The following is an 11,833-nucleotide window of genomic DNA, read 5'->3' as shown; positions in this document are numbered from 1 at the left end:
ACAGATACCACTACAGCCAGTGGCTCCTGAAAGCCATCTTCCCTCCTACAGCGCAGTCCCTCCCAAACTTCCAATTTGGAGACAAATGATAAAGGTGAGGCCACAGTGTAATTTTTCTGGTTTTGTTCTACTTTGGAGGCAACACTGTGTATCTATTCTTCCTAGTTCTCTGTACCCTCCCCTACTCCCATTCTGCTTCCCTTTGGGCTCCCATTTCTTGGAAGTGGGGCTGGGAAAGAAAAAAGGGGGGACTAACTGATGGTTGAGAAGATGAGAGAGTCACTTATCATGAAACTTCCAATTTCCGCTCAAGGGGAGCGAAGACTTCCTACTCAAAGCGGCTTCTGCCTTCCCCTTGAAGCTATCCAGGGCCTAGAGTGAGAAACCCACACTCCCCACAAGGTGTCCTTGGCTCAGCTCTCCATCCAATCTCCTCTATTATTTAGTGTACTCTGCATTAAATAATAACAATTTACCATAGACTCTCCCCCTTCCTAGAATGATGCCTCCACTCCCATCCCTGATGCACCCCAAATCTCCAGTCACTGTATTAGCTCTGCCAGTACCTACACCTTCTTGCAAAGCAACCTTTCCAACTCTGATAACTGTAAGCTTCATTTCCTCGCTCGCTTGCCATTCTCCCCCAGCTCCTCCGCCCCTTCCTTTCTCCCTCCTTAGAAGATTTTGGTACCGGTAAGATAAGATATTCAACCCTCTATCGGGAATCCTGTGATATTAAAGATCAAACGTGGCGTCAATAGAAGGACCAAATGCAGGGGGAAACAAAAGGGGGAGCTGGGAGATGCTCATCAGCTAATTACAGCTGCAAATATTATGCAAATTTATCTTGGCACAGAAATGGAGAAAGCGAGTTTAAGTGTGGAGATAATGCCGGAAAATTGAATGTTCATCTGGGCATGGGAAACGGCCCAGTAGGCTCCAGCAGTCTGTCGCATCTAGGGAATCTGCGTTTCCAGGCTCCTATCAGATCATCTGCACTTCGATGGCTGAGGCTGAGAAATTCATATTACTTATAATTGATACTTGAAATTCTTGGAGGGATGTGTCATAAAGAAAGGAGAGAAAGAGGGAAATGGAGATGGGGAGGGGGACTGTGGAGAAGGAAGAGGGGAAACCATCCAGATACCAAGCACAGACTTAGAACTCTGAGGTCCACGGTGACAAGGAAGGACTAGAACTGGTGGATAATTGGGAAATAACTCAGACAATCAAGTGTCTTCTTCTGAATAAACCTAAGACTTGATAGTTGTTTAGAAGTAAAATCCAAGTTTTAAAGAGACTATAGCTATTGACTTCCTCTTTTTCGAAAGGGTGTGGGGCATGCTCAGGAATTGAGACTTGAACTTGACATAAATGAGAATCCTGGGAAACCCCACTGTGGGGGAAAGCAGGGCCACTCTAGGAATGGCTAGAAGGATGCTTCCCCCCGCCCCCATAGAACCTTATTCCTGCTCCTGCCTCCCCTTGTGTACTCCATCTGTCCCATCATTGCTGGCTATATCCACAGGATTGATTCAGTCTTTTCAAGAAACTATCTGGGGCATTATAGTCCCAGAAAGAGACTTCAAATTCTCACACTGTAAGAAGTAAGTCTTAAGTGTAGGATAAAAAGAAAACAATAGGAATCATGGGGAATAACTTTAAGAAAAAGTTCCTCACCTACCACAAAATCTTCCTAGAGAAACAGGTGTGTGTCGGGGAGGGGCTTGGGAACTCAGACAATCCATATTGGGGTGCAAAGCATCCAATTACCACGAAATTACCATCTGACGTCAGGAGAAACAATTGGAGGGCGAATATGTATGAATCTCTTCTCATTTGTTTACATATTCCCTATGATTATTTGATCCAAACAATCAGAAAGCAATCAACAGGCACAGGAAGCTTAAAGGGTGAATGACCAAGGACTCCTGCACCTTCTAGGGTCCCTAAGCCTGGATGTCCGACACTTGGAGGTGGGAGGGGCTGCTGCCTTAGTCTTGGATTCTGGCATCTGCCCTGTTCAGAGCTGAGTGATGCCTGTTGCATTTCCATGGCTTTTGTTTTTTTGGTGTTGGGATGAGAGACAAAAGAAAACAAAAATGCCAATTATTGGAACTAATTAGCCATTAAATGAGATGTGCCCCCCTTCTCTCTAAAATGGAAAGAAGTTGATGTGAGTGCGTGAGTGGGGTGAAGGGGGAACCCACCCACCCATGCTCTCTAAGAAAATCAAACCTGTGCCTGTTCTGCATGTGTCAACAGACAAAGCCAGGCAAGCTGAAAGCTGAATGTGTGTGTGTGTGTGTGTGTGTGTGTGTGTGTGTGTGTGTGTGTGTACTTCATGAACAAGAGCAAAAGCAATGACTGTTTGGAGGAACCTGGAATTGATCTTTATTTTCTGGTTAGCTTGAATTGGGACTGGAGTGGGTCGTGGGGGTGAGAACTATGTGGGGGCAAAAGAGATGCTGAGAAGAGAGGGAATCTTGGGAAAGTGACCATTATTGCTCTCTTTCTACATAGAGATGCAAGTAGCATTTTATCTTAACCTGGCCCTGTGCTTTAGTCAGTGTTTATGATTAATTATCTCCTTTTTCATAAAAATAAATCATGTTAAAAATTAGGATCTCGGCACTGGAGAGAAACTAACCACTGGTTTCAGGTCGATCTTGTTAATTTCAGCCTGAAATTGACACACTAATTAAAGAGCATCGTGGTAAAGCACGGGCAGGCAAGATTATACCCAGCCCCCCACCCCTTTATCAGATCTACCTTATATTTTCCCAATTAAAAACTGCAAAAAGCAGTTTCATTGCCCAGGGATAAAAAATAAGGGCCCCCTTTTCACAACGTTGGCCATCACTTTCCACCATCAGATTCATTGTGATGTATTAGATGCAATAAATTATCCCATGTAACAAAACATTGGGAGCTGAAAAGCAGATAATCTGGAAAGCAGAGATAAGGATTCATTATCCAAATCATTATGAATCCAGCGTTGCCTCTGACTTCTTTCTTAATCAGCTCCTCTGATCCTGGATATGTGAGCAGGACAGATAAGGAAAGAGCCGTTTATAATTCTCCACCTCGCCTAATATTTTAAAATAAAGTCAGAGGCAAGAAAAACGCCATAAAACACTGGTGAGCAGGCAAGCGCCGAATGAAAAATCACTTCCATGCCATTATATCCACAGTAAGATTTAATTAAAATTCTCCCCATCCACGTGCCTTATTTTCAGATAGGATTTTTTCCCATCACGTAATAATTGATAGGAATTTGCAAACGGGGCTATTTATTTAGGATGCCTGGGTGGATTGGGTCTGAGGGTTCTTTTTGTTTTTGTTTTTGTTTTTTTGTCATTTTGTTTTGTTTTGTCTTTAATTTCTAGTGGCTCTTCTTCCAAACTTCCCTTTGAGGCATTCATTCATAGCTACCTTTTAGCAAGGTATCTACTGCAGCTGACCCCCAATCACACTGAATCAGGAAAACACACTCTGAATCACAGCCCTGCAAGTTGATTTTAATGAAAATGTTTTGCTGTGGGCAGTGGGTTCCATGCTGTGTGGCCTTTGCATTCCTTTAAGCCAAACCTTCCTCCTTTACAGCTCCAGAATAAGTTCCCGGGAGTGGGATTAAAAGCCTAGATTTTCGTTTTGTTTTCCTATTTTGTTTTGTTTCCGACAGAATCTCACTTTGTAGCCCTCATTTGCCTCAACATCATGATTCTCTGCCTCAGCTTCTCTAATGCTGCGGTTACAAGGGTGTACAACCACAGTATCATGAAGGATTAGAACTTTCAAACACAGGGTAATCATGAAGTGTATGTCGTTTGGCAGAGTGTCTTATTTTTTTTTTTAAGTTCTAACATAATCTCAAATCGTACACATGAAGGTTGCAAAGGCAGGATGATGTTGGAGACTGATGGACACAGTGACAAGTACTTTCTGGTTTTAGGGCAAAGAAATGGGGTGATGGGAACCCACTGAAACGGGATGGCTACGAGTTCCTCATCCTTACACACAACAATGCTCCACTAACTGACCACACCGTCTTAGAAAGATTGGAGATCCTGTCAGAGATTATTTCCTCTATTTGGGGAAATCCCTTTCTTTATCCAACGGGTGAACCTATCTCCATGGCCATCACAGAGATCGGCACCCCGTGTTTCATTTATCCCAGAGTCATTTGCTGATCCATCTTCTTCTATGTGCCTGGTGACCTCCCTTTATATTTCAAACCCAGTGCCTTAGATCCTGATCTGAGAAAAGCTATAGAACTAACCTCTGGGTTTGAAGCAGCTGGCGATGGTGGCCATTAGGAGGGCACAATGGCCTCCAGGACACGTCCCACAGCCAATATGTGTCCCCAGCCCCAGGGCTCCACACTGTGTCCCTAGCTAGCTCAGGTCACAATCCTTACCAGTGAGGAATGACTTCTGTCTCTTGGTCCCATTTCTACCCCAAATCCAAATGTAATAGTTCAGATCAGCAGTTATTCCACGCATGGTTCAGTGGTTATTCCTTGCAGGAGAATGGAGTCAGAAAACCCAAGGTAGCAGGGTAGAAAGGGCACAGGTGGAGGCAGCAGTAGTAAGTAACCAACAGTGGCATCTTTAGGTCTCCGAGGTCTCCGTGGCTGTGAACTGGCCTGTGCCTTTGTGATCTGGGTGTCCAAAGGACACATAAAAATCCTCAATGAAACCACTCCCTAAAATTAGTGAGTGGAGCCATCCTATCCTCAGGGAAGCGACCCTCTGAAGGAGGCAATGTCATTTCTTGTCACACTACACACACACACACACACACAGAGAGAGAGAGAGAGAGAGAGAGACAGAGACAGAGACAGAGACAGAGACAGAGACAGAGACAGAGAGACAGAGACAGAGAGAGACAGAGAGAGATTGAGATTTCAACAAGAATCAACGGAGTTGCTCTGAAAATCAGACAGCGACTCAGCAGCACTTCTTACAGCACTATCCTTGCAATGTACCCAGGTGATGTCCAGTAATCGGGAATAAATGACTCAGAGCCTTTCCCTCACTTCCCCCATTGCCTCCACTTTTTGTTTTGTTTTTTGTTTGTTTATTTTTTTTTCCAACACGGGGTTTCTCTGTTGAAGCTCTGGCTGTCCTGCCAGAGATCCACCTGCATCTGCCTCCGGAGTGCTGGCAATGAGACAATTTATTAAAGGCGTGCTATTACGCTGGACTCTCTCTTTTCTTTACCTCATTTCCTTCCCACTTCAATGCTCTCCCAACTCCCCCGTCCACCCTTCGGTCTGTTAAGAGAGTCAGATCATGCCTTTAGCCCCACACAGCCCCTATCAGAACGCTGTAGTCCTTAGGGTTTTCTTTTTTAGCCTCCTTAGTTTCTTTGGAAGCCCAACTTCCTCCAGTCAAGGCTTGTGGGAGCGATGGCGGGGTGGGGGTGGGGGCACGCGACCCCATTTTCACAGCTCTTTACGTTTTAGAACTGTAAGCAATCGGTAGCCCTTGTCCGCAGAAGGGAAGGAGCGCCGCGAGGCCGGCGGGGCAGACCGGAGGAGACCTGGGGACGGTAGGTGCTCACGCGAGGGAGCTTTAGTAAGAGGAGTGGGAGAGGGAAGAAAGTCTGCTTTGATTTCGGAAGTGTCAGAATAGGACGTATATTCTAAGGAAAAATAGGCTTTCAAATTGGAGGCGAACTTGTTGAAGGTAAGGAGAGAGACGGGGAGAGACAGCAGGGATCTTATGGAAGGGGGCAAGAAGCGTGAATGGGAAGCATGGGGGGAAAGCCGTATAAGGCCCCACCCGCCCGCGGGACCTAGAAGTGGGGTCTAGATACCGCTGGGTGCAGGGGGTTGGGAGATCGACTATAGTAGTCACGTGGGCACATGCGTGCCTCCTTGGTCTCTGCTCCAGCCACCACACAGTTATGAGCAAAGAGGAAGGGTGCTTGTGTCTCTTATGCTTCCCGGAAGCCAGTAACATCTTCCCAGGACCGAGGGCTTTCCTGAACAGTTCCTAGGGTGCATTAGGGCAACAGGTTGGGCGTAGGTTGTTGAGAGCATGGCCCCAGCCTAGTCCTCACAGCCTACAGGAGAGCTTGACTCTGCCACTTGGTGGCGGAGTGCTGGAGCGACAGGGCTGGGGACCGGCAGAATTGCTTTGGCGAAGATGGTTCTTCCGGGTTCCCTAATGGGCCAGAAGACCCCCTTCTTTCCTTCTGCCAGATTGGTAAACGGTGTTCTCAGCTCCTCCACTCTTGGCTTCTTCGCACCCTAGAGGATGCCCCGCCGAGGCACAGATCCGTTGGCAGGCGGGTTGGTGTCTAAATGGAAAGACTTTCCAGGTTTGTAGAGGTAGAGACAGGTCGCGGACAGTATCTAGGAGAAAGGCGTGCCTGTCGTGGTATCACCCACTCTGCAAGGTGGTACCCATCACCCAGGTACCCCTTTTCACTCCACGGGTGCCCACTAACACTTTTGGGCCTCCCAGCTTCACCTTCCTTCTCTGTCCTCTGTCCCACCTCAGCTGTTCCAACAGCTCTGACCATTCCCCTACTCCCAGGAATTGACTACCCCCAAACTGGACACTGAGTCACCTCTTCCTACCCAACCGGTCGGAGCAGCTCAAGCTTATTGACTTCATGGTTCAGCCGCGGACAAAACTTTGTTTTATTTCTTCCCAAAGCTATATTTATCTTAAAAGTCAGTCTCCATATTCTTTTTGTATAAATATTGTGAAGGGAAAACTCGACCTGTCAAAACAAATGGACCCTAACCCTTTTCTACCTCGGTGTTTATGGGGTTTCATTTCACTCTAGCTGAAATTTATTCGTGGCAGATTCTCTTGGTACACGATGAGAAGGTGTGTGTGTAGGGGGAGGGGTACTCCAAGCAGGACATTGCAGTTTACTGGGTCCTGGGTGGAGCAAACTGCTTCATTTCCTTTGTAGAATTTTTCCCTGAATGCTTTTGTTCCTGTTTTTTATTTTTTATTTTTCTCCTCAAAGGTAAAATTTCCTCTTGAAATAATTTAAGAGAATTGGGACCCATAGGATCCTTTAGTCTATGTGCCACCGATGAATATTCTTCTACACTTGGACTAGACAACAGCAATCAAGCCCAGCCAAAACCATTCGAATTCTAATTAAAGGGTGGTGGTGGTAGTGATGGTGGTGGTGGTGGTGGTGGTGGTGGTGATGGTGGTGTCGATGGTGGTAGCAGTGTGAAGTAAACGTGAAGCCTCTGCTTTTGGGAATGGGGGTGCCTATTTAAATCTAAACCTTGGGAGAAGGAAAACACTTTGAAGACTTACTAGTTTGTTAGCTCTTCATACGACGATCGCTTCTGGCTGTGCCCATAGAACCTCTTATTGAACCATTTGTTCAAAAGTGAGAAGAAAATACTTTCAAACACGATTGCGCCTATGGTAACGGCCCATTCCACAGGACAGTGACATTTATAGTGTTAATTCCAACCCTGTCAGAAGACAGTGGGCTGGCTTTGTAGGCACCAGGGGCAGGTCACGTTTCAGGCGATTTTTCTTGCCCACCCCCTTCCAACTCAGTTTCACACACCTCTGATGTGCGGTTTGTGTGTTTGCAAAAGGGGATGCTATTCATTCCCTCCCTCCTCCTCCTTCTTCCCTCCTCCCTCCTCCCCCCCACCCCGTTGCAACCCGGAAGAGCTCTGCTGTCTACACTGAGCCAAAGGAGGCAGAGGGGAGGGGGCTCTTAGCAAGGATTCACATCAGCTAGCTTTTACCTCTGGCTGGAAGCCGGGCTGAGATGCAGTGAAGCAGCCGCGGCTGCTGCGGGAGCTTCGGCAACTGTGAAGTCCGCCGGTCATTTCTACCTTCAGATCTCCAGCAAGGCGGGTGGAAAAAATAAAAAACAGCTGGCCTTCAGGAGAGACCTGCCCTGGTCAGTGAGTACATAACTATCTCCTTTTCCTCTGTTAGCCTTCTCCTTGTTCCACGTGGAGAGAATTAAGAGGAGGTCTCCCCCACGGGGACAGCTGCCTCTGGAAGAAAGTGAACTAGACCTCAGCCCCTTATTGTTCTTTCTGGGCACTGGAAGTCTTTGGCTTCCTGCAGTGACCTTGGGTGATCGTGGTTCAAGAGTGTGTGGATGTCCTTGTTTGGAGGAAGGAGCTAGCAGAACTTGGGGTGCAAAGAAAAACTGAATGGGGGGAATAAGAGATGGTGGGGATGCTTGGGAAGAGCCCTGGGTAGATGCTTCTCACTGCCAGGAGAACAGAACTATAGAGGAAATAGCCCATCTGCTCAGGAGCTTTCTCTCAAGGTGGCTGCCAGTGCCCAAGTGTCAACTCCATGTTTACTTTCCCTGCTTACAAGGGTATGTGTAGGTTCATTGTCTGCATATCATCTAAGAAACATGTGCACTGTGAGACAAAGTTGGAGCCCAGATGTGTCAACATCTGGCACCCTCTGAGGGTAGCGCCCTTGTTTACGGAATCACCCTGAGGTGGGAGAGAAAACCCATTTTCCAGAGAGTGTGACTGGGGTTCTGTGGAGTGAGAAGGCAAAGGGGATAAAATTTGGATATTTTTCCTGGGACAGTAGACCAGCAGACCTCCATCTCCAATATGCCATTCAGAAATAGAACACACACACACACACACACACACACACACACACACACACAGAGAGAGAGAGAGAGAGAGAGAGAGAGAGAGAGAGAGAGAGAGAGAGAGAGAGAGAGGATAATGGTAAAATGCAAGGAAAGGAGAGTCTGGTGAATCTGAGATATGAGCAGAGCAGTTGCTTTATTATTTTTTTTTAAATCTAATTCTTTAATAGAGTAGGGTGACAAACTGACAGGTGTGATTCCATCCAGAATAGGAATGAAGTAGCTGTGCCTGCTAGATCCCCCTTGGTGTAGGTGTATTTCCACATTTCTTGACCATCTCCTCCCCCTTAGAGACCACCCCAGGACCCTGAAATCACAGTTTGAGAGACCCAGAACTCTGAAGGGGGACAGATAATGAAGGTGTCCTCTCTGCAGTCCCTTACTCTTTGGTGGTGGTGGAAGTAGGCTGTCCCTGCCAGCGGCAGGTTGATGGCCAAGAAATCCCAGAGAACCAAGTTTAACGAGTCCAGGTATTTCTAAGCAAGCTGTTTGGCTGCCCAAACTGCTGTTTGTGGGGAAGAGGGCTTCCTATAAAACAAGAGTAAAAATGTTCTCTATCAGTTTGAACTAGGTCTAGATGTAATTTTTGTCCTGCTAGACCAAGACTTATGTAGGTATCAATGAACTCTGTTTACTGATTGATTTAGCATTAGGATTTAGCAGAAGGCCCAGCTTCCAGGTTCAAGTTAGTGGCTCACTGAGGCCTAAGGTTTCTGGCTCCAGGACACAACAGGGCATAGAGAATACCATGCATGGTGGTGGTTGACATCACCCTCTACACAAGCGGTCCTTGCTGGCAGCCCCAGATTCTCCAGCCCTCTTGTTACAATCCAAAGCCCAGGGCAGGCTATCTGCATTTTCCTTTCTTTCCTATTTTGATTCTGCCTTCTTGCAGAAAACATGTGTGCATAGTGAAGAGACGGGGGTGCAAGCGTGCGTTAGGACAGATAGTGTCCTTCTGTGTGTTTGCCAATTGCCCAAAGCCACACAGAAGGGCTCAGGGAAGTTGCAGGTATCTTTGGGAGTACTAAGGCTTCCATCTTTTTTAGCAATTTGTGTGCCCTGTAGTGAAGACTTTGATAGAGAAATAAGGATTCTGACGGGACCGTGAGTGGGACCGTGAGAAGGGGGGAAACCTTCTGTTCTCTAGCCCTGGGCTATTTTGACTCTCTCTAGGCTACCCCGGAGGGTTATTTTATTCTTGATGGCTAAGCCATTTCACACTTGAGTATGTGTTTCTTTCCAGGTATGCCTTTGTGTACCTCCAAGTTCTGATCACCCCTTTCCACTAACGCTTGGAATAACCCGGGAGGTTCATTAATGGTGGGGCAGAGAGCACCTTTTGCTTCCTTTTGGGTCGAACGGAGCTAGGGTGATGTTGAATGAGTGCACAGGCAACTTGGATGAAGAAGGGTTGCCAGGCGCTCTCTCAGAGGTCTCGGTTTGTCCAGAGAAGGGGGTCTGCAAGGAGCTAGTGATGGGTCAGCACTTGCGTCTGGTCGCTGTTTTAGTTTATGTGACAAAATGCTGGAGCTCAGTTTGCTGAGGTGGCAGGCTGTGGAGGGTGCCCGGTAAACCTGGACCTGGACCCGAGAGTCCCACACAGACCGGCAAGCAGTAGCTCTGGGCAAAGAACCCATGATGCCCGGGAAGTCTTCATTTTTGCCAGTCTGAGCTAGGCATAACCACGATCTTTTCTATGGGGTCAACTTCGTGTCAAATGACACTGATGATTCTTGTTTTTTTTTTTTTTAAAAAAAAAAAAAAAAAAGCCATCTTCTGCTCGTCCCAGGATCTGAAGCGCATCTCCTCCTGCTTTTCTCTGCTGTGAAGCCTCCACATCCCTAGTCCACGGTGGATTGTCCCTCCAACAATCGGCGTTCCAGCACTCCGATTCCTTAGGCTAATCTAGAGACGCAAAAGCCCCACATCTCCAAGATAAAGCCCATTTTCTCCTTTTGAAACCACCAAAGCTCCAGAGGAGAGTGGGCTGCAGACGCTGGGGATTGCGGAGCGCTAGCTGCTAGCTGGGGATCAGCTAGCCAGGAGAACCTAGAGGCCAGGCTGAGCCTAGCAGGTGACCCAGGTTGGCCCTCCTCAGCCTCTCGGCTTCACGACTTTACTAAGACGAAGGGGCCTGTGTGTTTAAGTGGTCGAGCCCCAACCACCTGGCTCCAGATTTTCTTGGATGCCACGACGAATTCTAGGTGCTTTAAAGGTGGGGCCCGGAGCTTTCCTGGGAGCCGGCCAGGTCTAGAGGCTGCGAATATCCCACCGAAAATTAATGATGCCAAAGGGCAGAGGAGCGGCTGCCGGAGCCTGCACTTCCCAATGGCTCACCCGCATTCCTTCCTCTTTCCCACGATTCCTCCAGGGATAGCTAGAAAGTGCACACGTCCTTCTTTCTGGATTAGTTCTTTCTCTTCCCAGCCTGTGCTTAGGCTCCCTAGTCAGCATCTCCGACGCCGTGCTTTGTTCTATTCGAAAGCAGAAATCCCCGGTCTTCTCCCTGTCTGCCTGTCCCTTTCCGCTTCAACCCTATGTCTACCTTTTTTTTTTTTTTTTTTTTTTTTTTTTTTTTTAAATCTCGCTATAATCAGGGGTTTTCTCAAGCGAGGGAAAATAGTAGTGGCTGAGGAAGGGCAAGAATCCCTCGAAGATGAAGGCGAGGGCCGGGGCTGGGCTGAGGGCGGAGTGCGAGGGGAGTAATTAATTGCCTAGCGCGTCTCTTCTTTGGTAGTCTCCACAACGTTACCCGGTTCCTTCTGGCTTGGGTAGCTTTCCTCTGGTGTTTTAAACTGTGATAGATGAATAAGAAAAAAAAATCAAAACACATATCTAAAACAGTGGCTCATATCGCTGGGAAAGTGGACCCCAGACCCGGGGCGGGTGGGCGTGGGAGCCGGGAGATCTGCGGATGCATCGTCTTTTCATTCAAATTCCCATGGGTTCCTCCCTGACACCCCCCCTCCTTTTTTTTACAGGCTTCTACTACCAACTTCTTCTCGTGGCCAGTGACTTTTAGCGTCCTTCTTTCTCTACATTACTAAAGTTCCCAGGTCTACCGTTTTAATTGGAAAGGTGTCTCCATTGAGGGGCAGTAAGGCTCAGCCAGTATGGCCCCACTGCCTGCTTCGTTTTTCACCGCGGTTTGATTTTGCTCTCTTTTCTGCATTTCAGCTCATGCGGGGGGGGGGGG

At 47.5% G+C, this 11,833-nt stretch overlaps 1 protein-coding gene and 1 long non-coding RNA gene across 2 annotated transcripts in view; one reads left to right on the top strand and one right to left on the bottom strand.

Annotated features, from left to right (window-relative positions):
* Positions 1 to 7,721: 7,721 nt before the first annotated feature.
* The window catches only part of Gata3 (GATA binding protein 3), a 30,734-nt gene continuing 26,622 nt past the window's right edge, over positions 7,722 to 11,833 (top strand). Inside the window, exon 1 of the mRNA XM_031358277.1 lies at positions 7,722 to 7,905. The gene's annotated coding sequence lies outside the window, so the exon portion shown is untranslated. The remainder of the gene's footprint in view (positions 7,906 to 11,833) is intronic.
* LOC116081682 overlaps positions 8,741 to 11,833 on the bottom strand; it is a 5,623-nt gene continuing 2,530 nt past the window's right edge. The window contains exon 2 of the long non-coding RNA XR_004114966.1: positions 8,741 to 11,432. This is a non-coding gene — a long non-coding RNA (uncharacterized LOC116081682). The remainder of the gene's footprint in view (positions 11,433 to 11,833) is intronic.

This window comes from Mastomys coucha, unplaced genomic scaffold (genome assembly GCF_008632895.1).
Source record: "Mastomys coucha isolate ucsf_1 unplaced genomic scaffold, UCSF_Mcou_1 pScaffold7, whole genome shotgun sequence".
NCBI lineage: Eukaryota > Metazoa > Chordata > Mammalia > Rodentia > Muridae > Mastomys > Mastomys coucha.
The sequence above is the reverse complement of the archived record's forward strand: the minus strand, read 5'-3'. Positions and strand labels throughout refer to the sequence as shown.